At 44.1% G+C, this 26,025-nt stretch overlaps 1 protein-coding gene across 2 annotated transcripts in view; it reads right to left on the bottom strand.

Annotated features, from left to right (window-relative positions):
* The window catches only part of LOC144938465 (cAMP-dependent protein kinase inhibitor alpha-like), a 54,754-nt gene extending 35,298 nt beyond the window's left edge, over positions 1–19,456 (bottom strand). Inside the window, exons 1-2 of one of the 2 annotated variants that reach the window (XM_078866304.1) lie at positions 19,242–19,456; positions 18,287–18,330 (exon numbers count right to left, since the gene is read on the bottom strand). The gene's annotated coding sequence lies outside the window, so the exon portion shown is untranslated. The remainder of the gene's footprint in view (positions 1–18,286; positions 18,331–19,241) is intronic. The other variant, XM_078866303.1, reaches the window with a different exon arrangement.
* Between the last annotated feature and the right edge of the window lie 6,569 nt (positions 19,457–26,025).

Raw genomic sequence — 26,025 nt, 5'->3', positions numbered from 1 at the left:
CACCGCTGCCTCTAACAAGCAGCCCCCTCTCTCTCTCTCTCCGCAGCTCCTCCTGGCAGCCACACCGCTGCCTCTAACACGCAGCCCTCCTGGCTGTCTCCTCCCCAGCTGCACACCACTCCGCAGCTTCCTCTTATCTTCGGGGTTGGCTCCCGATCGCCGTCGGCGCCCCCCCCTCTCCACACTTGCCCGCGTGGCCTCACTCTTTTCCGCTCACACCCCGACTACCTTCCCCTTCCGGTTTACCCGCTTAAAGCCCCGAACCTTACCCCCACGTCACATGACTCCACCCCCCGTGACGTCACCTCCGGAAGGTCGCTTACGCCCGCATTACACATTTATGGGAGATTTGGTGAATGGCGAGACAATTCTTTCATGGTGCTCCAGTAATACCATCAATGTATATATGCTCAATCACTCCACTGCGTCAGCAATTAACTAAGTAAAAGAAAACATACTCTTAGTATTTTCGGTAAAGTCAGGTATGTGACTTTACCTAAATCTAGAATTAAGTAAAATAAAACCTAATTCCTATGGAAGAGAGCGTTTTACCCAGAAAACAATTGTTGATTCTCGAAAAACGGTAATCTGGACAGCCCCCGGATTACAAACGGGTTACGTTCCCAATACCCGTTCGTAAGTCGGAACACAACAATATTCTGCTTTTGAATGCAAATAGGTCAGTGTTATAAAACGTGTTACAGTTCAACAAAACGTTGAAGCATTGTCAAACCGATAAATAACACGAAATAGTGTACATGTGAGTGTAATACTGTAATACATACTATATAGTAAATAAAACGTAAAACAAAGTAACACGAGTAGAAAAAAAATCTGTTTTATATTCACTTACCTTGAGTGCTGATGCTGACTTGCTTGTCAGAAGGGGCATAGTGAGTCCCCACAATTGCACACACACGGGTGCACGCACGCACGCACGCACACACACCAATGACTTCGATCCCCCATATAGCCTTAACAGATTTTTGGGGCAAGTGCTGTTCGTGAACACCTATGAAGGCCGGCACGGCACACGAGGGGTTGGGTGGCCAGCACCACGCCCAGGCGATGTTTACGCATCACACCAGATATTAACTTGAGGAGGAGTCGATATAGTGGAGGCCGATGACCGGTTCAGATAATCGTCACTGGTGTTGGCCATGAGCAGAAATCCAACTCGGGTGGTCGGGTTAGAAGCACGGCACGCTAGCCGCTTCTAGACTACCGCTCCCCACACACACACAACACGCTTAAACGAAATACTACGACGAATTACATCTCGAGGACGAACGCTCCGTTGAACATAATAGTTCCGCGATTCAATTCCCAAGTGCGAATTCTCGTTTGCAAATCGATGTAAAAATTATAAATACATTATAGAAGCTGAATCTTGACTTAAAGCTTTCGAGACTGCATGCATTCATATTCTTTGGTTCTTTCGGTAAAGTCACATAGATAGGTTATTTTCTTTGAATCTATATACGTGACTTTACCGAAAGAACCAACGAATATCATGGAAGCTGGTTCGTAAGTGCAGATGTTCATAAGTCGATGACTGCCTGTAGATGTATTGACCCTGGAGAGACGATAAGCTGGGATTTAAACACCTTTGCAGCCCTCCCATTGCGAGTCAAGCACTCAAACTGCAATCTTATCCGAACAGATTCCAGTCTGTGCTTGTTCATGATGGCTACAGGTTCAGGGGCTAAATGCCTAAGTCGGAGTCTGCTCGCCACAAGAGGGCTTCAGGAGAGAGTTTGTGAAGCGTTGGCGACAGTGGATTACTCGTCGGTTCATAGTTTTGGGTGCATGGCCATGATCGTGCTGTGGCTTGCCTTTAAATTTCCATTTACCTGACCAGATAATAACAATAGAGTGCTCAATCAAGTGCATTTTGGAGAAGGCCAATTGAGCCGAAGAAGCTCTCTCCTGTTTATAATTAACACAGTACTTTCAAATGTTCACTCCGATTCAAAGAAAGAAATCTTCTCCCAAATGTGCATTTGTTTTTTCTCACCGCCAAAATGTGCTCTATGCCTCGTCATTTTCACGTTCCTAATTCACCGCACGTCGAGAGCCACACTGCACGCCAGTTGCACCTGACACCGACGCGACCTGAATAACTGCGTCACTGGTAGAAACATGAGCCACCACACAGAGATCCCATGATCCCCGGTGACTCTAATCCAGCTTGGCCTTATCTCTCAGATCCCCGTGTCAAGTTTGGCTTTGTTAAGTATTAATAGCGCACATCTCTGCCTCTGAGATTACCCTGAAATATTTAAGGCAACACTGGGGGCCCACGTGGGGCCGTTTATTAAGCAGATAAAAGTGCATAATTTTAAAAGCGCCTATTTATTCTCTTTGTGTGTGCTCACCAAGACAAACACCCCCCGCCCCTACCGATAGCCTTAACGAACTGTTGGGACGTGCTGTTAGCTAGCACCTATGAAAGCCAACATGGCGCATGACGGGGTGGGTGACCAGCACCACGCCCGGCTGCATTTGTCTCCCTAGTGGCGATGTTTGACACAACGTACCGGGTACACGGTTGGCCATTAGCGGGAATCGAGCTTGGGCTGCTGGGTGCACAACGCTGTGTGCCAACCGTGATACTACCGCTCCCCAAAGACAGATACAAAGACAAAGATCCCATGTATAACCTTAATAGACTGTAGGTAGCAAATGCTTTTAGTGAGCACCTATGAAAACCGACACAGCACACCAGGGAGTGGGTGACCAGCACCACACCCGGCTGCCTTTGTCTCCCTCGTGGCGATGTTTACACACCGCACCAAGTACTCGTTTGAGGCCGAGTCGACCTAGGGGAGGCCCAGGACCGGTTCAGATAGTCGTCACTGCTGTTGGTAGTGAGCAGGTTTCGTAGCGCAGCGCACTGACCGCCACACTGCCGCTCCCCACCAAAAACAGGCGCGCACACACAAACACGCACGCAAAAACCACCACGCCACACACACACACGAATGAGGCCTCTGTGCCCACGAACTTAGAGCAGCAGCCGTAGCAGTCCACCACCGTTGGCAATCATCGTCGTAAACCATCGGTTGCTCCATTTCATATTCTCTCCGCTCCAGTGCCTTCTCCACTCTTATCCGTCGACCTTTTTTTCTCGATTGTCCTCTGCCTTTGTGTTCCCGACCAGCAACTTGTGTTACCTTCCACTGGCGTGGAATTCACCGGACTGTTCACGAGCTATCTTACACAAGGACCTTATTGATGCAATTAGTGAGCATGATATAAAACAAAGGGGTGGAATGATGAATTATCGATAGTTTCTTGAGCTCATGATACATGCATTGAATCTTGCTTCTAAAAAAATCAATATTATTCTAATTGTGTAGGCTGTATGTAATAAGTTCATGTCACCTCTGCAGTCATTAGAGGCACCAACCGTTCACCTGAATTGAATGGCGGCTCTGTATCACAGCAATTATTTTGTTTATCTTCTTATATATCTATCTCCATATGTATAAAAAAGGCAAAGTTGTGATTATGTGTCTGTTCAAAATGTTTAGCGTACTTCCCGACATGCAACAAACTTTAAATTTGCCATGTGGGTACTTTCCAGACTGTACACCATGCAAAAAATATAAAAATACGTATTTTTTTTTGGGGGGGGGGGGGGTGCGAAATAATGCATATATATTTTGCACGGCAAGTGAGCTGTGACGTCACATCTGTCACGTGACCCGCGCATGTGGTAGCGTAACGCATTGTTGTGTAGTGCTTAGCGCGCTGTGCTACGAACCCGGCGACCCGAGTTCGATTCCCGCTCACGGCCACCACCGGTGAACTGGTCCTGGGCCTCCCCTAGGTCGACTCAGCCTCAAATGAGTAACTGGTTTGGTGTGTGAACATCGCCACTGGGGGGACAAAGGCGGCCGGGCGTGGTGAATCCAAGTCCCGGGCGATGCCGGGTAGTAAAGCTAGTCTCATACATATGGAGTAACATTTTTCCACTTTGTTAATGAAGTTGGCCAAACATTCCAATATAGGACCGCATAACTTGTGTAATTATTGGCGCTGGCACTGGGTGCCTCCCCACTTTTCTGTGGTTTCCACACGTCTCCATGTGAGAATCGCGCGTTGCAAGCGCTACAGCGTTTGGAGTTGCAATTTCCACGAATGATGCTATATATAAACGTTATTAATAAATATATAAAAATACATGGCTGGTATATCACAGCTGCCCGAAATGTCTTGCTTGATCTTTCAATCTACAGTACTCCTTCCTTTGTGTCATGTTGCCCCATAACGCGCTTGACGAGATTTATGGAAGCTTAACCATTTCCATTGATCATGTCACAGCTCACTTACCGTATGCAATGACAGAAATCTCCTCCCACGTGATATTCTGCTCTTAAGAATTCGAGCAACGGAAAATGTGCGTCCAAACGAAGACTGGAATACGTGGAGCGCGAACTGTTAATTGGGAGTGACAACGCCCTTGGCTTAGCTGGTCATTATTCGGCCACAAAAGGAGTGGCCTTGAGGAGAATAGAAATATTGTCATGTAGGGACACAGCACATGTGAGCAGAGCTGGCTAAACCCTGCATATAAATGACGGACAATTCAAACAAACGAGGTATTTGCCACACAGGGGGCAAGGCTGATGTTATTATATATTGGCAACGATCAAATAACTGGGAACATCTAAAGCCGTGTTCCCACGTTCAATGGGCCGCGACTCATCCTTTGACAAATGGTTGTCCGAACGCAAGATTACAAGTGTTGAATATTTGAATACTCCCAGGGCTCGTAATGCTACGGCCATGAACCACGCAGTATGTAGAACAACGGCTGCCTCCCTTGTAACGTGTGAGCAAATAAAAATGGCTGCCACCAACGAACAAAACCCGTTGTACACTGTACACGAATATATTGTTTTCGATATTTTCGTTAGGACCGTATTGGATCATTACATTACGAACGTTAAATTAACGTGCCCAACTTGTAACATGGGTCTTGGCAGCTCCTTACGTATGGCAATAGTTTATATACAAACACATGGCAAAAAAACAACAACGGGTTTCATGGAGAACGAGGTCGGTTCAGATGTTTTACGAGGTGGGATATCACTAGACGGTTGGCACCGGTCCTGGTTTTCCCAGGACGTCCTCTTTTTGGAGTGATAGAAATGCGATGGGGACAAGTTCCGGATTGTATCAGTTGTGTGGTAATAAAAATACACCACTCAAGACGATGCGTGTCGATCTTCCCTCTTCATGGTATTGAGATATCCTTCTTCCAATGAAATATCCCGATTTTTTTTTTGTATCTCAGAGGTGGCGACCCTAAATCGCAAGTGTTATTAACGAATGTTACGTTTTTTTCAAAATTTTCCTTAAGCACAACTACCAAATAAAGTGGCATCGGCAAATAGATATTTTTTTAAGACGTTATAATTGCAAAACTTATTTTGAAGACGTCATACAAACCAACAGACCAAACAGAATTAGCATCTTTATTTAGACTGGAGGAATCCAATAAGATATGAAGCTCCTTTTCACGGATATCCAGTATGGGCGGAACAGCAAGGCACACGTTCCCCATTGAGCGGATAGAATAGAAGAAATAAGGTTCAATGTGGGGAAAGTCCTGTAGACATTTGACCACAGACACATGGTGCAGGCCAATCAGCTGTGCCGAGGGACACGTAAGGCTGTGAAGTACAGCGTGGGGCAGCAAATGTAGCAACACCTTCACCCGCCTTGGGAGTCACGTGATTATTTCATCCCTTGGATTTACAAATCAAACCTACTACTGCGTTGTAATGGAGGAAATTAATGGTCAACTGTAAGCCATTTACACTGTTCGTCTTGAATGCATAAACAATGAATTCTGAATGTGGCCAAGCAACCCAAACTATGGACCATATAGACAAGTACTGTAGTCTGCACTCCTTCAACAGAGGAGGAATAGCAAAACTGCACCAACTTCCTCTTGAAGTTGCTTCATCGTGGCTAGCAGGATACCTCCACATTCGCATTGAGATTTCCATATGCAAGAATATAATAAGCAAAAATACATTTATATATCACGATTAATCTTTTGCCATTAATTATTTCAAGACACCTGTTAAAATAAGCGCTATTTGGTAATATACCATCTGTCAATGGTGATCATTAAATATTTTACTGTACACCAAATTGAATTGTTGCGTCCATTGGAGACATTTGTGAATATAGTTATTAAATTATGGTACAACAGTCTGTGACATGACCATTATAGCAACCTAAGCCACCCATTTACCATTTCTATATATTTTACCAGGTAAGGCCAACTGAACGAGTAGCTCTTATTCAGAAGCAACCTGGCCACAAATGATAGCTCAACGAAGTAGCTTATTGCGTGTAAATGTATAGCAGCCAAATACTCCAATGCACGTTTCTAAACGTGGAGCGAAGAAAAATCCATTCGACCACGGGGAGAGAGACATGAGGCGTCAGGGTCGGGATCAAACCTACGACCCTCCTGGATATCAGGTGAGGGAGATAACACCTTGCCACTGAGGCACCCCTTCGTAAGGCAGTAGTTAAACAATTACGGCACATCAACCTGTGATGAGGTGACCTTAAACCACCCGGGTCGCCTAGTTGCACCCCGACCCAAATGCATACACACACGGAATGTATTGCGGGTAGTTTCCTAAATGTATTAGATATTGCAGTGCCGCAGTAGAAGGTACTGAGAAGCTGTCAAGTCACATTTAGGAACATACTCATGGATGGGGAAAAAAATCAACACATTTGGCAATAACGACCTTAAAAGGCATAATACACCGAATAACAGGCCTAGTTTTTGGCAATTGCCATTCTTCAAAGCACAAGGGTATCTCTCTTTTCATATTCTAATAAACAGCTATAGGGAAATTTGCTTACATTTAAAAACGCATTTTGTTACGGTACTTGTCAAGGACGACACATTTGTGCACACTTGAGTACTTGGCGCACCGATCACAACTCAAACATTTTTCTACAACTATCTATGAGCGGCATGTTCAAGCGGTCCACGCCAATTTCTGAAACTGGACCACCAATTGGAAATGTGAGAACGTTAGCATTTAAAAAAAGAAAATGTTTTTCCTCGTCTGGAAAAAAAATCTGACACGTGCGATGAGATCATCAGATCCACAGCTGCTTTACTGGACTTGACTTGAAATTGCCAGTGTTGGTTCCGTGCACGAGTAACCCAATAAATAATGCCCCAAAACGCAGGTCCCTTTTGGTTGTGAGACCAATGACTGGTCATTACACTTCTATCCAAAGGTAGAAAAATAAATGTACATTTGGCTCCAGAATAGATACCATCCTCGGTGTATTCTCAGAGATGAGTATGACCAAATCAAATATTAATGCAAATTTTGAGAATAAATTAGTTGTTTTATCGTGTATGTTCAAGTGATGTCAAATTCTTTACATCATCACCATTTGTGCTACATTTATGTTTCTCCATTCTCTGATCCAGGGCACGAGTCCAGGAGCTGAGAGGTACTCACCCCATTACTGAAATGCGGTGAATACAATCCGCAAATCTGTATGAAGATTCAAAGTGCACTGCAGATTTCCTGCATTTATTTATGTATACTTGTTTATCCAGATGAGACTCATCGAGTCTCAATAAATTTCGATTTAAAGCTTTCGTGACTGCAGGGATTCATCTTCTTGGTTCTTTCGGTAAAGTCACAGACGCTGTCTTTCCGACAGACCTGTTCTTCACCTGAGGACGGATGCTTACGTTGTGGCCGAAACGTCGTGAGAATTGTATTTGATTATGTTTTATTATTATTAAATTAGTATTTCCCTTCTACGTGACTTTACCGAAAGAACCAAGAAGACAAGTCTCAATACTTTGTTTTATGGAGAGTATTCACAGGATGGGGCATTGTTGCTATACGTAATCCGAATCGAGTCATTTGCAGATATATTTGGTTTTAGCAATTTGATGTTTGGTCAATGCCAGTTACATTGTATGGGATTTTGATATTTTTTTGTTAGCTATGGGAGGAAATCAAAGTGCCCGGAGGAAACCCATGCAGAACAGGAGGTGAACGTCCAATCCCTATGCAGAAAGGTGGCAGAGTGGGGCATCTCACACAGGTCGTTCTTGATGTGAGGCACAAGTATTACCACTATTGCTGCCCTGCATCTTTCCCCACTATTAAGTACACACTGCTTTTTTGTCACAGATGTAACTTTCCTGCTTGTGTTTTAATGAGGGACCAGGTTTGCACACTCTTAGATAATTACTGATAAAATACAAGAATGTATTCACACACACACTGGTAATTTTGCCTTCATTAAGGTTTTCAATGTAAAAACGGTTTGAGCTCCAGTGGTTCTCATTTGCATCTCTTTTTTTTTCCTCCCGATTGTGTAAGGGAACAATGTGTTTAATAATCTATGTTAATATGCATAATGTAGAATGCATCTCAAATTAGGTTGGTGAAAACTGTAGCTCTGCTCATACACTGACATGCAAAAAAATATTAGCTCAATTTTACTCCGGAAAGAAAAAAAGGGCAGGTCTCGAGATCTTTGTTCGCACGGAGTCAAAGACATCTAATTTCTTACTCAATACAGAACGATTTAGATATATATATAATCTAAATAGAACATCTTGTGTAAGGGTGCAAAACAGAAATGGACACTCCACGTGTTCCCGCCAGAGTGGTGCATGGTGAGGCAACACATCCATGTGCAGGCTTAGGAGTTTACAGCTTTGGCTAAACTGCTTTAAGGATACTTAGCATTCACACACTGTGTGCCTATTAATTGATGGACGCACTTAACTCTAAGCCACTTACGGAATTTGTATTACAACAGAGTAAACCTAGAGCGGCGGAATGGCAGTTAGTGTGCCGCGCCATGAACCCGGCACAATCCGAGTTCGATTCCCAGCCGCGGTTAAGATCAGCAGCGATTAATATCAGAGATGGTCCTGCCAACTATGAGTGGCGAGATGTTAACTACCTCGCCTCGTATGCAGGCTGTGGGTTCGATCACGACCCTGACGCCTGCTGTATATTTGGAATGTGCATGTTCTCCCCATGGTCACGTGGGTTTTTCTACGGGTTCTCCAGTTGTTTCCCTTCAGATTTAAAATCGACGTGCGTTGAGAGTATTTGCCTGCGATACATTTCCACATGATGAGCCACTTCGTTGAGCTATCATTTGTGGCCAGGTTGCTTCTGAAAAAAGAGCTATACAGCTCAGTGGGCCAAATCAGCTAACATAAAAATAGGTCCATACTCTGTTTTTTTCGGAAAAGTCACGTAGGTAAAAAAGGAAATAAAATAAAATTAAATCACGACGTTTCGGAGGCAAAGCAAGCGTCTTCAGGTGGCACCGTCACAGCAAAATTACTGTATCCTTGATCCTTGATAATTACTGTATCCTTGATCCTTGATAATTACTGTATCCTTGATACAGCAATTTTGCTGTGACGGTGCCACCTGAAGACGGAAGCTTGTGTTGCCTCCGAAACGTCGTGATTTAATTTATTTTTATTTTCTTTTTTACCTACGTGACTTTACCGAAAAAAACCAAAGAGTATGGACCCTTGCAGTCATGAAAACTTCAAATCTAGAAATAAAAATTGGTTTTTTTTTTAACTCATCATCCCTTTACTAACCCACACTGCGCAGTGTGATGAAGTGCGGCAAAGCAAAAACCACGATCGACATGGATTGAGAATGGCTGCAATGTATTATTTAGTATTGTTCACATCAGACCAGTTGGTGTACGATACTACTCCATGCATTGTATTGAGGGGAATGTTCCATTTTTAGATTCCAGCTGTGATTACCGAGCATAATGAATGATGACGTTATATGTTTTTTTATATCTATGTTTAATAAGAGCAAGAGCAGGAATCCATTCACATGCCTTCCTACTGCTCTAGTGGCGAGTCTACAGAACCATGTCTTGGGTGCACTGCACGTGACACTGCTCAGCTGCAAAACTGATGCAACATACATAGAGAGAACTATGCTTATCCACAGTCCTATTACTCACAATTCTTATTATCCGTGGAAGCTGTAGTTGTCCACAAAAACTCCTATTATCCACGGCCCTATTCTATCCATCTGTGGTTTTCTATTTTGCTTTGCAGAATGACTTTCTGTTATCCGCACCATTTTACAGGTAGGAACAACAGATTCCACACTGCCCACCAGGTATTATTTGTCCGTCTGTCATGCATATTTGTCTGTCGTGCACGAATGCGCTGTCCAACCAAGTTCCTACCTGCCCACTCTGAAGGAACGTGTTTTTACTGATAAGAGGAGTAATGCGGACATTGTATCCTTATATCCAGTTTCACACTATTTAATTTTTTTAATATTTGCCATATATAATATTCGGCGTTCAATTCCCCCCCCCCCCATAAAAAAAATCCGGGGACTTGAATGTAAGTGCAATGCAAATATGCATGGAATGGGTAATTAATGCATTTTTTTCTCACAGATAAGTAGATTCACAGTGCAACACACACATACATGGTAAATGCATCTCATTATCTGCAGGTATTGACTGGCCCTTTAGCGAAGCATGCACTTCATAACTCCTATTAGCCATTACATGTTTTTTTGTGGATCGGTCGTGTGGCATTTCCAACTTCTTACTCGTGAGTTATCCACAACTATTTTTACCCCATGGAGTAAAGTTGTGAAAAGGTGGATCCAAGATAATTCGTCCCCCCAACATCACTACGGATTGACGTTTGATTACACACGAGGTCACATTTCTGGGCAACCTGTAGACCCCACAGATTGCCATTGAGAACTATAATTGGCACGTCTCACCTTGGATTGATAGCATTCTATTATACTCTTGCGTGTGGAAATGTTCAGGAGCCAAATGTATATACTGTATGTTGAACGTCTGTCGCAAAGTACGTAACAACGATGCTAATCGGACGTACGGGGAAGGACACCAAACTCAACACAAAAAGCCAATGTCAATGTCTGATAGTCATGAGGAGGGCTTCAGGAGAGAGTGTAGCTTTGCTATAATCCCTCATTTAATGAGCGCAGACTACAGTGGCTTACTGTGGATGCCCATAATTTGGATTGCATTGGCACAGTCGCACAGTGGCTGTGTCTTCAATATTTCATTTGCGAACGTGATGTGTGCAGTTGCCTGTTGATGTTCCGATTCGGTTGATGGTGACACCGGTGTTTCGAGGATGCATGTCAAAGTCAAGGAGGTACAATGTTTGGGTCTCGAATGAGGTGGTGATTCTGGAAGTTCGCATTGTTCCATTCTGTTCACCACGGGAGCTGGCGAGATTCTAGGGTGGTGACAGCACGATCCCAGATAGAGGGATCGGAAAGCGAGTTGGCGGCGAGGAACTTTGTTGATGGGTAGGTTGTCGTTGACAATAAAATGTGTAAACTCCCTTACAGTTTGCATGTCTCTATGGATATGTGGTGGCATAATGTTCAGTGGTCTCGTTAAGATGCCCATTGCGCTATTTATTTGTGCATCGAGCAGTTTTGTTTACGAGTTCCTGGATCAAGCTGGATCATAATACTTTTCCAGTGAATCGATCAGGGAGAGGGCGGCAGCTTGCAGCGCATCAGCCGAGGCGCCCCAGGTCGTTCCTGGAAGTTCTGTAGCAGGGCGATTCTTGATTTGTGTTTTTTTTCACAAATAGACAGTAATACCTCGTTATTTCGGTATTTGATCATTCGTAATTGGGGATAATTCGGCACGGCTGCGCTTTTCGCATACACAGTATATTAGTAATTCTCCATGAGCCGAATTGCCATACCGAATGATACAATTTCCTCAGACACCTCTGTCAGCATATCAGCTGATGTCGTCTGACAGCGAGTAATGTGGTATAAAAGTGAGAAATAATGCAGTCAAGTAAACATTGTTAAGTAAAAAAATGTGAAGCTTAAGTGAGTGTAAATTGGTATTTAAGTTATAATTTAGTGAGCGCATTAAGCCCCTCTCCACAACCTCTGTCACCTACCACATGGAACCTATCATCCCTGCCCCTTGTTTGCCTCCAGTGCTGGTTACTGATGGTAAGTGTTACTTTTTTTGGAAAAAAAAAATTTGGAAAACAAATTTAGATTGTTTTATTGGGGAATACCATTGTCCATAATTCGGAATATTTGATCATTCGGCAAGGCCAGGACCCCATGTGTCGAATGAACAAGGGTTTACTGTATTATGTGGGGCTCCATGATAAACCCTAAATATCTTGGAGTAGGGTGATAGCGCACTGGGCTACCACAGCAGGACACATCAAGGGTGGCATCTGCTGATTATTCAGGTGTAAAGTACTTGCGGTGGTTTTGGTTGGAGTATTCTCGAGGTTTGTGCCTTGTGCATTAAGTGCCGAGTCATCTGCATATATGACCTTGCAATATGATATACTGTTAATGGCAGGTCACTTACATATATGTTAAGTAATGATGCTTGTACCGAGTCTTGAGAGGCAATTGTTCATAATTATGTTACGGCTGTATTACCGGTGAGGTATACTCTGAATGTATGGTCGCCGAACATCACGTAGATTAGTTGTACAACAGAATAGCATCTGATGATTTTGGTCAACAACAGCAGCAGGCCATGGTGCTCAAGTGTCATTGGCAACACGGAGGTCAATCACTGCTTTACCAGCATTCTGTCGATGCTGGAAACCATCTTCGAGGGTGGTGAAGGCAACAATCTGTTCACAGTAACTGCAGACAGCTCAAGAGGCAGTTGGCGGTTGATGGTGGGGAAAAGTCTGGTGAGCACGGCACGTTCCACCAGCTTGGACATGGAGGACAAGAGGGGCATTAGCCTGTACCTGGAGGGAAAATTGTTGCGGCTTTCCCGGTTTCCGAATGGCAATGACTTGGGGCTTCCTTTCCATTGTTTCCGTATATGTGGCCCATCCCGTGTTTGACGGTGAAGAGGTTCGCAAGCCATTGTTGTCCGTATAGTCCCAGGTTCTTTAGAATATTGTAACACAGGCCGTCGTATCCCAGTGTCCTTATTTACTTTGTGCCCCCCCCGCCCCCCCCCCCGCCGAGGGCTTTTTTTACCCCACTTCAACGACAGTCTATGTGGTCTTGAGAGATCTGTTGCTTGTGGTAGTCGACTCAAGGTGATGGAAAGTTTGTTCGTGGACAGCTTGTTCGGTGAGCTTGTCCATTGGTGCCTTTGAGCAGGACTGCATGTGGAAGGTTACGTACGGCATTTGTATGTATGCATGTTGAACTTCTTTCGCATCATACGTAGTCATACGTAGCCAACCGTGCTACTCAGAGGTGCGACTGTCTGTGCTCTGTTCGTTTTAAGGCACCTAAGTTCCGGAGGAGCTGCCAGGCTTCATGGCTTGGAGTGAGTGAAGTCCAAGTCTGCAGTGACATATTCCCAACGTTTTCTTCACGCACAGTTCAGGGACTCCAGTAGTGTGGTGACCTTTTATCTTGGTCACCAGTTCTGGTGAAATATTGCAGGAGTTGTTCTGTGTCTGGTTGCCAACATGTCGGATAGGTTTTCCGATACCCCCCTCAGGATGTTGTTTTTGTGGAAGATGTCAGAATTTTATTTACTTTCGCTAAGTTTTCCAGCTTTGGCTCCAGGTTCTTCGATTGGGCTTTTGTTTCTTTTTCGAAGCTGAGCCATTTGGCCTTCCGAATGTTCCAACGTGGTCATGGTTTTAAGGTTATGACTGGTATTGCGAATCTAGTGTGTGGCTACTAATCTGTATTGACTGAAAAATTGCCTATCATAATTGTTTGTGAAGCAATTAGTACATGTCTTTCTCGTCCTTTGAGACAAAGCTTAAGTCTGGGTTATAGTCCATCGGGTAGAGTGAAATGTGCTCAGCTGTGTAGAGTCGTATATGAGGAATGTGTCTTGTGCCTACGACCATTCCTTGTTTGTCTCTGGGTTCGTTATATTCTGAGTAGCCCCATTGTGAATGGTGGCCATTGAAGTCACCCACGTCAATAGCTTGGTGCTGTGGTGGCGAGATGTTATCTCCCTCACCTAGTACACAGGAGGTCGTGGGTTCCACCCCGACCCTGAAACCTGTGTATATTTGGAGTGTGCATGTTCTCTCTCCCCGTGGTCAGGTGAATTTTTCTCTGGGTCGTCCGTTTTTTCTCTCCGTATTTAGAAACATATGTTTAGAGTATTTGTTTGCTGTAAACATTTTTTTTTGTTATAGCAGTTAAAGTGGCTGTTGGCAGGGGTAATGGCCATTCCTTATGCGGGGGCTTATATACATTGATCACCATCACATGACAAGATGTGATGGTTATTTTTGGTGTGCCTAATACTTGAGGTGTCTGGACTTGAAAGCATGATCCATTTGGCCTTGCCTGATGGAAGTGGTGAGGCCATGTTTAGGGTCGTAAATGGCAGCAACAAGGGTGCAACCATTTATTTTGTAACTTGACATTCATGTGCTTTCCTCAACATTCGTCTACTGTAAGGCAACGACGTACGTTTATTTTCCTTCAGGTTATTGCCAAGGAAGTCAAATGTAGCTCATGAGAGTCCTTCATTGTTTAAATGGTACACTCAAATACCTCATCCGATCAGTTTATGACCCTTAAAAAGGGCCTTATTCAGTATTTAGCTCTGCTGGTCATATCTGGATTTGAATTAACAACGTCAATTTCGCCTAGATGACAGTATTAGTTGTGTTTAAAGTAACAAATAAACTTGTGACAGGCGAGCCGTGAGAAGGCTACCATCTCGCACCCATTGCTAGCATTCGCAATGCATTAGACAACTTGTAGTGGTAATACGTTCATATTTCTCCTCAAACAACATCTTCTTATGCAATTGCTTTAAACGTTATTCATTTTGATGTACGTTTAATTGATACGATGTAAAACTCGATGAGGGCCTCCCGACAGACTGTGGGGGTTGTTTGACTATACTTTGCCACGTCATTTTGGGACTGGTTCAGATAGTCACTCACTACTTATGATAGCCGTAACCAGGAATCGAATTCAGGTCACAAGTTCTAGATTTGAAGCTTTCGTGACTGCAAGGATTCATATTCTTAGGTTTTTTCGGTAAAGTCACGTAGGTAAAAAATAAAAATTCATACAAGTAAAATAAAAATCACGACGTTTCGGAGGCAACACAAGCTTCCGTCTTCAGGTGGAACCGTCACAGCCCGACAGCTGTATCAAGTAAATGAGAGATTACAAGAGATACCACTCCGTATATATAGTGGTTGAGGGGGGGGCCAGGAACGGCTCACTTTAATACCATATTATGAAAAGTGAGCCGTTCCTGGACCTTCCCCCCCTCAACCACTATATATACGGAGTGGTATCTCTTGTAATCTCTCATTTACTTGATACAGCTGTCGGGCTATGACGGTTCCACCTGAAGACGGAAGCTTGTGTTGCCTCCGAAACGTCGTGATTTTTATTATACTTTTATTAATTTAAATTTTTTTACCTACGTGACTATACCGAAAAAACCTAAGAATATGAATATCAGGCCACAAGGTTAATTATATAGCAGTGCGAAAAGCCAATGCACCACCGCTCCACTCTCACGATCACTACTAGGCTTGCGTATGTATGCCAGCATGGTGGAAACGAAATGCGATCTATGCACGACTCTATAAAAAGTTACACGAATAAATACCGTATTAAATTACCGTACAGTAAGCCACTGCCAGCACGAGGCACAAGCAAACTAAGCAAAGGCTTAGTGCCTCATGCGGATCAAGGGCCCCCGAATTCATGACAAAAATAAGAATGCACCACATTTCAGTTCAAAATCAGATCCCAACAACTGTAATAATCCATTGAATATAACATTGTAAATATTATTAATATATCTCGTGTCTGCATCTATCTTCTCTCATCTCATTCCGCCTCTATATTGTCCACATTAATCTCATCTTGCTGAAACTGTCTCTTGTCTATATCTCTTCTGGCTTCTCACTAGGCATTCATAAATCGAAGGGTGGGGTGGGGAGGGGGATATATTTCTGCTAAGGGCCCCCAATGGCCCAGCACCACTACTGCAGGTATATTGCAATGCTGAGGTTAACTTTAAGCTCATTTTATTTAACCAGGTGAGAACTCAAGGCACCAGCACACATCTAACCTGCAAGAGTGTCCTTGCATCGCCAATAATACAAAAACGAAAAACAAATTAAATAAAGTAGAGCAACGAAGCAAATCAAAACAAGTGAAGAAACAGCGTAACACCTGTGGCTGCATCTGCGGAACTGGTAGGGAAAATGTTGAAGAACTCGCCTGGTATGCAGGCTGTCGTGGGTTTGAGCCCAACCATGACGACTGCTGTACATTTGGAGTTTGCCTGTTCTCCCTGTGGTCGCATGGAATTTTCTCCAGGTCCTCCGGTTTTTCTCTCCACATTTAGAAACACGCGTTGAGCTATTAATTGTGATCAGTTCGCTTCTGAAAAAGAGCTATATAGCCCAGTGGGCCTTACCTGGTAAAATAAAGTTAAGTTTTAGTTTAAGCTGCCTGATGCACATATTTTATTCTATGCATGCATTGCCTTCAATCAACAGGTAATTTCAATCTGTCGCCCTCTTTCTCTTCATGCCCCACCCTTCCTCTTTAGGCCACGCCTCCTTCGTCGTTATGCCCCACCTCTTACCCCCCGAGGCCCTGCCTTTTCCTGATTAGGCCCCCACTCATTCCTCTGGATCCAGGGTTGGGCTTGTTTGGGTAGCAGGGGGGGGTAGGCGGAGACGATAGCTGTCGGGGTGGGGCAGCTTCACAACAACAACATCAACATTCTCTCAATGTAATAGTTTGCACAAACTAATTGCCACGTTTTGTTTACCTGACAAACCTTACTAATTGGCTATGTCGGTGGTGGTGAGTTAACTACACGTTTATATTTTTTCAATACGTGATCTAACCAAAAAGACACCTTTATTAGGAATAAAGTTATTAAATAAAAAAATCCCGTAGCATAAATTGGCACGACAAAATATTTTTTGGACTGATCACGGTTACAGAGTTAGATTCATACAATTGAGTTAGAGACACAGTAAGCAGACATACCGACTCTATTGTACTAATATGTAAACAGACGAGGATATATGTATTCTACCTGCGCAAAGATATGTTGGGCAAAATGGTGCCAGCGACAGTATGTGACTTTTCCTGGAGAAGACAAAAACACAGCCAACATGTCCCATCTTGTCTGAAGTCTTATTTTGTATTCTTGTCAAGCATTTATAGCATTTGATTTGCTTCAATTCCGACACGTTTCCACTGTAACCCCTGTAACAGCAAATTTCCAGCACACAGCCGAACATTTGTGAACGACCGCTGTAAGAATGACCCAATATTATTCGACATTACCATCGTCGTAATTAAGAGTACCCAATTAGATGTTGAACATGCTGGGAAGGCGCAGTCTTTATTACGTTTTTGAAACATTAAAGGCTATCATAGAAGCTCAATCACAACGTTACTCCATTTCCAATGTTCCATTATCTTTTCATAAGAGTTAAAAGTAAAAATAAAATTAAGTGGATTCTTGCTCTAACGAACAATGTGACGGAGCTTGTCTATTTACAGCCATGAGCCAGTCGTGGAGATTCCTCTGGCAGGGGGAGAGTCCATCAATGGGACAACCAAATGTCGACTTCCCCACAAAGTGGTACAGTGCACACTCATAAGGATCGTGTAAGTCCAGATATGGACTAAAATGTGAATGCTGGTCTGACATGGTTCACACTACCTAATAAACGTCAGTATGCCCCTCACCACAAAAATACATTTCGGCACCCTTTATAACACGACTAACCCATTTCACAAACGACTGGCCAAAAATGATGGTCAAGCAAGCCGTTTCTCAACAATTCTCAATTTCAAGTGGGAACTGCTCCAATGCTCAGACAAGTCTGCATCGGGTTGTTCTCATCTCCATTGGAGATACCCAGCCAACAGTGGGGGAAAAGAAAATCCACATTCCCATGGTGGGAAAAGTCTCTTCACATGTGAAGCACCGTCAACGTCTCGCCAAGTGGTGGTGGAACCTCACGAGGAGACACTTGGCCAGGATTTTCGCTTTCAAAATGTTGCTAAACACTGAACGTGGCAATGCAATGTGACCGAAGGCACGCCAGCGAAATGATGTCACTACAAGGGGACCAATGTTCATAAGCACGAGGCCAAATGTGAATCGGACGCGATGTCATTAACATCAGGGCGTTGCCACGGTGGTTGCTAGGCATTACGGCTGATTAGAAGTGCACGTCAATAATGCATTCTATCAAGTGCACCATTACCATAAAGGGTCTTGTTGTGGTTTCACTCCTTTGTCTATTCACCTCTGTAACGACAAGCGAAAGATTACCACATCGCCATTGCATCGTCGAGGCTCCACACCAGAAAGAAACATTTTAGTCCGAAACGTCCATCAACATGTGCACCTTTGAAATCGGGGGGAGGGGGGGGGATACGTGAACGTTGTATGGACGTTGCTGGCTGTCCGCTATTAACGCTGTATTTTCTGTCGTGCTGCTGCCAGTTGTGCCCATTGTGCCCCGGACAGACAGAAAGACATCTCCCGTGGTCACATCAACGGGAGCGGCACAAAATGTCCCATTGGCAGCAACGCCACAGCCACCAGCTTGCATCGGGGCTGAAGCAACTGGATTTTTTGCGTTTGCTGAACCATGGCAAGGCTGACTCGCCAGCCTTGGGCGAGCAATCAAAACGAGACACTCGGCTGCATTTGCTCCACGCGATCCTCGGCAAAGCAACGAGCAATCCCTACCACCGCACATTGTGGACACGGACTGGAATGACATTTTTGCACCGACCGCCCGTATTGGTAGTGGCTCGTGCCTTGGGTGTTGGAGCAACGCAACAAACAAGACTGGGGGGGGGGGGATTGGGGAAAACTGCTTCTCATCTGTTCCGTTGCGAGTCTCGGCCACCGATAATAATGAGCAAACCACCACCACCACGGCCGCGCATTGCATTGCGTGTCCACGGATACAACAATGCATGGCGATGACTTTCAAGGCGTCGTCACGAACGCGATTTGATGATCGTCAATATTTTTTAAAGGAACGATTGTCCGTCTCCTGCGCTCGGGTTACTCACCACAAGCCTCGATCACAGAGCAACAGCAGCATTGCTGCTGCCGTGTTGCGCTCGATCTCGCTTCAGAGGGCGAAACGTGCTCAGCACACAACGCACACACGGGGAGGGATGGATGGAGAGGGCTTCACTTACCAGTGTATTCGTACAGAAGAGGCACGAGAGATCTCTAGCGATGTTCGCCCGATGCCAGAGCGTGTGAGATTTCAACAGCCCAGCCATTGGGGGGTGGCTTCTCACTGCCCGCGACCTCCCCCCATTCCTCCTGGAGCTCAATCGGAATGCAACGGCGCTTCCACAGCCACTCTGCACCGCTGCCACTGGCAGGACAAAAAAAACCTCCCATTCTCTCCTCCTCCTCCCCCCCCGTTTGTGGTGACATCATTTCTGGGCCACTACCACCACCTCCTCATCCTCCTCCTTTTGTTCCCCGGAGGGGGGGGGGGGTGAAGTTATTGCGATTTATACTCTTAGGTTTTTTCGGTAAAGTAAAAAAATAATAACTAAAATTTTTTGTTATTTTTAATTTAATACTAATTATTATTTTTACCTACGTGACTTTATCGAAAAAACCTAAGAGTATGAATCCTTGCAGTCACGAAAGCTTCAAATCTAGAATTATGGCGGCTTCATTTTTTTATTATTATTGGTGTTTGCTGTTAATGGTGACGGTTTACTGGCAATGATGTTGCAGGGAAATGCTCACCGAATACAATAAAATAGTATTGCTGTTAGGAGTATGAGTAAGCGCAACATATCTGTACACGACTTAAAGCTTTCGTGACTGCAGGAATTCAGTCACATAGAGAGGTTATTTTTTGTTCTTTTATTTGAACCTATCTACGTGACTTTACTCAAAATTTCCCAAAGAATACATCTGTACACGCACTGTGTATTTATATTCACTGTAATGAGCAAAATTTACATTACATTTACTCGTATGGATGTACAATTTTAAATTGATACACGGTTTATTTTATTTGAGAACTAACATGTTCACAAACGGGTTAGTCTACTTGCCATATTTGAGTTAAATTAGTTCCAATCAATTTTAGAATATTCTTAATCGAATTACTAGCTTCATGTTTTTGACAGCATGCAAGTAATTCATATCGTGTGTGTTGCATTGTTTGTTGTTGTAACGTTCTGACCCGCCCCTTCTGGATATCTGTAGAAAAGAGATTTATAGCTCATCGGATTCCTCCTCCAGTATAAATACATATGATTATAATTGTGACAATACAGTATTGCATTTTTTATTGTTTGGATAAAGCGACATGTGCTTCATTTGTCAGTCTGTATTTTGTTGATGAGCAACTGAGATTCTCTATTTAACTCTGTGTGTTTAGGTCTATAGGCTGACTGCACTGTGCCGTTGTCATGTATCCACCCAGGTCACCCTTGCAAGAGAGATCTGTCTTAATGGGTTCTCACCTGCTAAAATAAAGCCAATCAATCAATCAATACACAGCTCAATCAATACATAGCCCCGGCGTCGGTCGCTCTGCAGGCTGCAGGAGTTGGTGGATAACGCTGATGTTGCTAATCTCCCTTCCCGCAGGCGTCGACGAGGAAGCCATATATACCTTCTGTTGCCAGGAGGAGGCAGTACCGAAACAATGTTCGACTCCATCTGTTCCGTCAGTATTGGATATAGGGCAGTTCTTCTTCACTCACATTTTCAGAGGTGGGGGCACTTTCGCTGATAAGACATCGTCAGTGTGAGGGCCGCCACACCGCCTGCAAGGGGTGCCATCACATGCGTCTATTGTCGGAGGCCTCACGTTTAGAGGCTGCACTAAAGGCCACCAGTAGAGGCCAGTAGCTCCACGGGCCTTGCAACGAAGAACACTGGGATAGAATGTTCCCCCTTCACATGCGTGCAGTTTTCGCCAGGTGCTCGGGTTTCCTCCCACGTGTAAACGCTTGTTAATTGCCGCTGACATCTTCATATGTAGAGGACCGCAGAGATTGGACAATCGTTGGTGTCGGCTCACCACGTGGCTTGTCTTCCCTGTGGTTCCTCGTTGAGCCTCTTGAGTCGTTCTCTCTTTATGACAGTGAGCGAATACGGTGCAGCAGCGCGTTACAAGTTTACATTATTATAATTATTAGAACATCATATTTAGCATCGTTGTCGAGAAGGAGACATTTGCTTATTAATTGTATAATCTAGCCGATCCGTTTACAGCTACCCCATCGATTTCTGACTCGATTTCTTCTCAACAGGCAATTGAATGTCGTAACAAGTAAACCCGTAAAAACAAAGTTTTTCACTATAAATCCTTTATATGCGTGGCATCGGGGCGGCTAGAGTCCTCTCGTCCTCTGGCTTGAGATGGCTGCCACCTATGGGTCAGATGATTGTCTGGCAGCATTAAACAATTGGTAATTAAATATTTTAAAAAAATTCCCTAAACAGTGTAAAATTTTGGATTTTTTTCACGAAAATGCATTGTCACGCACAACGAGTCTGTGTGCAAAATGTCAGCTCGATTGGATCACGGGAAGTGGGTTAAAAAACGACCGAAAGATTTTCACGGTCCTAAGCAAGCAAGCGAACTTAATTTAAAGGATTTAACAAGTAAACCCGTAAAAACAAAGTTTTTCACTATAAATCCTTTATATGCGTGGCGGCTAGAGTCTTCTCGTCCTCTGGCTTGAGATGGCTGCCACCTATGGGTCAGATGATTGTCTGCCAGTATTAAGCAATTGGTAATTAAATATTTAATTTGTCTTCCCTAAACAGTGTAAAATTTTGGGAATTTTTTTTCACGAACATTAATTGTCTCGCACAACGAGCCTGTGTGGAAAATGTCAGCTCGATTGGATCACGGGAAGTGGGTTAAAAAACGACCGAAAGATTTGCACGGTCGTAAGCAAGCAAGCACGCAAGCAAGCAAGCACGCAAGCAAGCAAGCGAACTTAATATAAAGGATTTAAAAAAAGCGATGGATCTATGTCTTGCATAGAAGAGTGTTAACCTACTTACGCCGGCTTGTGCCCACCCTCACAGTCGGGCATATTTGCGGAATACACCACGCCGCCGTTGACCCTGGTCATTGACCGAGCAACCCAACGTTCCTACCAGCTCCCTCCGCAGGAATGTGTTTTATAGTGGAGGATTCCAATGAGCTGTAAAGCTATTTTTCACAGATGTCCAGTAATCTATCCATTGGATCACCACGGTTGTCTTCCTCACACAGCGGTACTTATTAAATCCTTTATATTAAGTTCACTTGCTTGCGCGCTTTAGGAAAAAAAAAATTACATTTAATTACCAATTGCTTAATGGTGGTAGGAAATCATCTGACCCATAGGTGCCAGCCATCTCAAGCCAGAGGACGAGAGGACTCTAGCCGCCACGCATATAAAGGATTTATAGTGAAAAACTTTGTTTTTACGGGTTAATTTTTACTGACCTTGGATGTATTATGAGCTGAGTCAATGCCTCTGTTTGGATTTGAACTCGCCACCTTTCGACTGCGAGCCGCTCAATCTACCACTGAGCCACACGGCGGGACACTGTTTTAGTGGGGCATCTATAGATGGATCATTTTGAAGTTATGCAGTCTACGTAACAGATAGCATTGCAGTGTCTGTGGATATGGTGTGCGTTTGTGTCCCCACAATTGAATGCCACGCCGTAAAAAAAGAAAGTACAATATCTTAATATATTCTGGATACCAACACCTATTTTCTGAACAAACAGATGTGTTGCAAAGTGTTATGTATTAGCCAGGTGTGCTGAAATCAACGTCGGTGGTTCCAAAATGACACAATGATCCTTAATGGCAAGACAGTATCTTGGGCTCGATTCTAAATGGCCGCTTGCCCTGACCACGTTAGAGTTGGGAATGTCACGTGATGGTTCATACCCATTAACGTGTAATTCTGTCAAATCAATTCGGTATCCTTCACTTAAGCAGATGCGAGTCCATTGAGATGTTATTACATCTTGGGAAAGAATTCTGACAAAGCGCAGTTCTGCAGCCATTTATTATTTATACGCACAAAAGCAATTTACTGCATCAAACTCCAATGTGTAAAACGGAACAACGCACATGAACTGGGTAAAGGATATGCCAATGCTTGCGTATAATGGTTCTGGAAACAAAAAGTACATAATTCTAATACAATACACTATACATACAATTACATATAATTAATCATTGTAAATGACAGGGTGCAAAAAATATATTTGATCAGTTTGGCCTTCATTAATCGACAGCTGTCCCTTTTCTTCCCAAGCAAGTGACTATTGCTTCGCCGAGAGCCGTTTAAACATGTTGTTGATCATTAAGGACATTGAACAAGCTACTTCGTCTAACATGTTGTCTAAAAAATAGGACATTTTGGATACTTTAATGAAATACGTTGTCGAAAATCGAACGTGTATAGTGAATGAAAGCAACAGATATCATGCTACAGGTTCGTGGCGCCCTCTTCCTTCATCACTGCCGACTTCCACGGTTGAGAGACCTCGAGCTACTGCCCCGCCCCTTGCGTCACCAAGCCCCACCCATAACCTCCCGTCCAGCGGCACACACGGGAAAGAGAAGTGAGACCTTGTTCCCCCACTAAGAATTCCACTAGAGGACAGGTATCCCTCGACAGGGATGCGTTCTTCCAAAAACGCGCGCAAAACGAAATTTCGTAAATCGGAATGGCTTTTCCCGTAATTTTAATACTAACAGTACGGGATGTGTTGCGGACAGTCATTTCAACTCTACTCGTAACCTAAACATATACACCTTTATCACTTTCAACAATACAAAAAGTAATACAGAACATAAATATAAAAAAAACATTAAATGATATTTAATGGAAAAAAAAATTCAGGGAACTCGTCAAAATATGTGCATGTTGTAATGACTGGAAGGGTGATATGGAGGCGTTGCTGTTGCACGGCAGGAATCCCATTAGTCATGGGTGAAATAAATGTATTTTTGTTGGATGGTACAGAGGGGAAAGAGAGCCATGAAGTTCGCTATCCCAAGAATCTGGTGGGAACTCACTGACCACTCAAGCAACTAATACTTCTGCATGGTGGACCCTTCCAAACGTCGGACTGGCAAGAATGCACCTGCTATCACGTATCCGGACCTTCCTTCATCCATCATCCCGGTGACACACTGCCATGAGCTCCCCGTACCCACTCCTCCAGAGAGAGAGCAGCCATCTTTAGAAGAAAGCAGCAAGTCAGAGAGCGAGAAAGACGTTGTAGATCCAGATGACAATTTCAGAGGTGGAGCTGAGGAGAGAAACCCATATTACCCCAACCAAAAAGACCTCAACGACTTGATCAGAGATCTTGGTCTCACCGAGTCCAATGCCGAGCTTTTGACGAATAGGCTCAAGCAGTGAAACTTGTTGGATGAAAGTGAGCAAGTCGCAGATCAGAGGAAGCATCACCAACCTTTTTGCAGCTTCTTCACCCGTCAAGATGGGCTCTGCTTCTGCCACAATGTGACCAGTCTGTTCTAGGCAATCGGAATTGCCTCTAACCAGAATGAGTGGCAAGTTTCCCTGCTATCTTTGCCTTTGGGATAGCAGGGACACCAAGGCGCACTACCACAGGCGGGACTGGCCACAGCGGACCGAGTTCTCTGTGGGGAGGAACAACGTCAAGTGGGAGCCACTGCTGGACCCCTGAAAGGTGCTGATGCCACCACTGCACATCAAATTGGGCCTTATGAAACAATTTGTCAGAGCTGTAGATAAGGAGTAGGCAGCCTTCAAGTACCTTCAAGACTTATTCCCTAAGCTGTTTGAGCCAAAGGTCAAAGCCAGTGTCTTCATCGGACCACAGATGAAGAAGATCCTAGAGTGCAATGAATTCCCCAAGAAGCTCACTAGTAAGGAGAAAGCGGCTTGGTACAGCTTTGTCGCAGTGGTTCGTGGCTTCCTGGGCAATCACAAGGTCGAAAACTATGTGGAGCCGGTTGAGACTGGTGAAGAACTATGGCACAATGGGCTGTAGGATGCCCCTCAAAGTCCATATCCTGGATGCTCATCTTGATCAATTCAAGGATAACATGGGAGCGTACTCGGAGGAGTAAGGCGAGCGCTTCCATCAGGATATACTGGACTATGAATGCCACTACCAAGGACAGTACAACGAGAATATGATGGGAGTACATTTGGGGGCTGATTCGTGAAAGTGACTTACAGTATAATCGTAAATCTCGAAAAACTACGCATTTCTAAATCTTGTGTAGTCATGTTTGTAATACTTTAGTATAATACATGTTTATTTTGATCAATATGTTGTTTTTTCTGACTTCATGTGAACGAAAAGACACAAATTCGCCCGTTTTCTCATTTAAAATAGGAAAATTTCTAAATATCACTGTCCTGGCCACAAAAGCAAAGTTTGTGGGGAATAATAGCCATTGTGTATACGTTTTAGGTAATTACGAAATAACACTTACAATCCAGGAACAAAAATTTTGTTACATAGTGTCATTTGGCAATTGCTGCCCACTGCGTTGGAGATGATACTGCTGAACCTGGAGCATGCTACTAGGAGATGGGGTCTTACCATCAGCCCCACAGAAAACAAAGCACCTGCCTGGGTATTTTATGGCATTGAATGCCCTCCTCCCCCTGCTCCCCATGAATGATGGGGCAATTTTGCTGAGTGGGGAAGTTTCCGTACATGGGTAGTATGCTTATGACCAGCTTCGGTTTGGCCGTAAAGGTCTCACTCCGAATCAGGAGAGCACCATTGTCATTCACATTAGCCGCGTAATGCTGTGAGGAAGCTCCTTGGTCCATCGCTCCATGCAATGCTCTGGGTCTTCTCGGCCAGTTATGCCCTCCCTTCTCGACGCTTGTGAAACGTGGAGCCCTCTGAAGGAACCTCTGCGCCAGTTTGAAACGTTCAGGATAGCTTGCCTACGATCAGTGGCGGCTC

This window comes from Lampetra fluviatilis, chromosome 22 (assembly GCF_964198595.1).
Source record: "Lampetra fluviatilis chromosome 22, kcLamFluv1.1, whole genome shotgun sequence".
In the NCBI taxonomy this organism is placed as follows: Eukaryota; Metazoa; Chordata; class Hyperoartia; order Petromyzontiformes; family Petromyzontidae; genus Lampetra; species Lampetra fluviatilis.
The sequence above is the reverse complement of the archived record's forward strand: the minus strand, read 5'-3'. Positions and strand labels throughout refer to the sequence as shown.